The sequence below is a fragment of the Epinephelus moara genome, chromosome 2 (genome assembly GCF_006386435.1).
Source record: "Epinephelus moara isolate mb chromosome 2, YSFRI_EMoa_1.0, whole genome shotgun sequence".
Lineage (NCBI taxonomy): Eukaryota > Metazoa > Chordata > Actinopteri > Perciformes > Serranidae > Epinephelus > Epinephelus moara.
The window spans coordinates 29,399,212-29,402,036 of NC_065507.1; the positions used below are offsets into that span (position 1 = coordinate 29,399,212).

Consider the following 2,825-nt stretch of genomic DNA (forward strand, 5'->3'; position numbering starts at 1 on the left):
CTGGGGATGAAATATCTGGACATAAGACTGACGACAGACAAATTAATATAAATTCAGTGCTCCAAAATATTAAGACTAGCTTTGTCATGTGGAAAATGTTGAATTTATTTCTGTGGGAGCAAATAAATATAGATTAAATAGATGATTTGTCCACTTGTATAAATTTGAATTGGACATGTAAAGGCCTTCCCTATGAGTTCAGTCCACTCAACGTGTCAGCTGCAGTCTTGTTGTCACTGACAAAGGCAGCATAAATGGACTCAGATCCCCACCACTGACAAAGGCAGCATAAATGGACTCAGATCCCCACAGTCCTCTGTTTCTCACAACTATGTTTCTCTGATCACCACCTCAAATCACTGCTTTCTGGAGAAGCAATAGGGGTAGTCTCTCCACAAAATTACAACATTGAAACCTCTCTGTCTCTGTTACTCTCTTGCCGGCACTTTTTAAAAATGTAACAGTTAATGACTTAAGGGCCTAATGATTTACTTTATTCATCAGGTGTTCAGTAGTTTAGAATAGCGATAAAATTAATTATATTCCAGATATAAGTATGGTATTTAAACTTTAGTATTCTGCAAACGGGGTTATTTTGAAACCACATTGCATGATAAATTGTTTCTCTCATGATGTCAGTTTGGTCATACCAGCTGACGTATTGCGCTCAAACCTCATGAGTCATCTTTGTGTTGATGGTAAATGGCAATGAAAGGCAGAGTCTTTTCAGTGCTCCTTCCAACTCAGAGCAGTGAGGATGAGATAACATACTGCAATAGTTATGCAGCTAGAAGTACATTTGAATCAGTGCATAGAACTTTATTTAAATTTTGCCTGGTAACAAAAACATTTCTTTCAGGTGAGGATCCTTCATCAGTTTGTGTGAGTTTGAGTACTGAGAAACATATTTCTTTCAATAGATGAGGCAACAACCTAAAGAAGACGGTATGATTATGTATTCAAATGCATCTGCTGGGGAATTTCTAACACTGGCACCATTGGGTTTATCTGCTACACATGTTTATCCAGCGTTTGTATTTGGTGCACTTACTTATTTTATTATTGTATTTTGCAACATGTTGGTTTTAACAACTATTGCTGTGAGTAAAAAGCTACACAAGCCCATGTTTATCCTGCTGTTCAACTTGCCCATTAGTGACATGTTGGGTGCTACAGCTTTTTTTCCTCAGCTTCTGCTCAGCATTGTGACACAGAACAGGGTGATTTCATATCCTGCATGTATTACTCAGGGTTTTCTGATTCACTTTTATGGTACAGGAAACCTGCTGATCTTGACTGCCATGGCATATGACAGATACACTGCTATATGTTGTCCTTTAAGGTATAATACCATCATGAGTCAAAATAATTTAATCAGAATTATTATTGTGATATGGTTCCTTAATTTCTCAATGATGTTAACATTGTTTGTTTTGGTTGTGCGGTTTAAAGTTTGCAGGACAAATATAGTGGATTTGTACTGTAACAATCCATCATTAGTGAAACTGGTCTGTGAGGACACCAGATTGAACAACTACTATGGAATGGCTGTTATATTTGTGCTTCAGGGTGGACCACTGTTGATAATAATACACACATATGCACAGATCTTGCGTACATGTGTCATGACTAATCATACAGATGCCCGGAGAAAAGCCATACAAACATGTGGTACACATTTAGTTGTTTTCTTAATTTTACAAATCAATACTACCTTTACACTCATTGCTTACACTCATTGCTCATCGTATTGAGAGTGCATCCCCTTTCATTAGAAGAGCTCTTGGTGTGTCAGTCTTAATATTTCCCCCTTTTCTGGACCCAATTATATATGGACTGAAAACTGCAGAACTGAAGCAGAGCATGTTACTGTACCTAAAAAGAAAGGCTTGTTCGACCAAGTTGTAATCAGTTTTCAATTTTGATTTGAAGGACTACAGGAATCACAGCCAGTGTGGAAATCTTGTGCATGTCTCAACATTGACTCAAACATATGTGTGAGGAACGTATAAATGTGCAACCCCTGTTGTTTCCTTGACACTGCAATAAAAATATTTGTTGCCAAATTTCATTGTGTTCAACAGGACTCTAAACGTTTTAATTAAGCAATATCACTCGAGGTTATTCTTCGTAGTGAATATTAACACAGCTGTGATAAAGATAATCACAGCTGATAGTAAGCAGCAACATTATGATTTGTTTGTTTATCCAGCGCGATATACTGGTTTTGCATTTGACGGCTCTGAAAACACCCTAAATGTCACTCTTTATCCTGAAATGTTATTATTGTGAACCAAAAGGCATAAACCTATAGAAATACTTGAGCTGCCACTTCAGTGACTAAAGAACTGCAAAACAGGGAAGACTCACTGCAAATGTGGGACATGCATCATAATTCCAAGTTTAAGACTAGTTTGCAATTTGCAGTTATTTTTTTTAGTTTTGTTTGCTGCTTAAATTTGCTGTTGAATTTATAGTTCATATTAATTATGTTACTAAGTAAAGCTGTATTTGTATAGCACTCCCTTACACACACACACACAGACACACACACACAGACACACACACACACAGACACACACACACACACAAAATGGGCTCTAGTTTTGCAGACCGGGTGCGGCGGAGGCGCAGCGCACCTGCGCTTCGCCAAATGGGTGTGGCCAGGCGGATTTTGTAAGTTTGGCACACCGTGCACCCTGGCGCAGCTACTCCTCTATCCCACCTCCGTCCCTCCTACCGGCGCAAGTCGGAAAGAGGGAGGAGAGAAGGCGTGGAGTGGGTTTTACACAGCCCATTCACATCACACCAATCAAATGTGCCCC

At 38.9% G+C, this 2,825-nt stretch overlaps 1 pseudogene; it reads left to right on the forward strand.

Annotated features, from left to right (window-relative positions):
* The first annotated feature begins 901 nt into the window (after positions 1-901).
* Positions 902-2,007, forward strand: LOC126404750 (olfactory receptor 52B2-like; annotated as a pseudogene).
* The last annotated feature ends 818 nt before the right edge of the window (positions 2,008-2,825 follow it).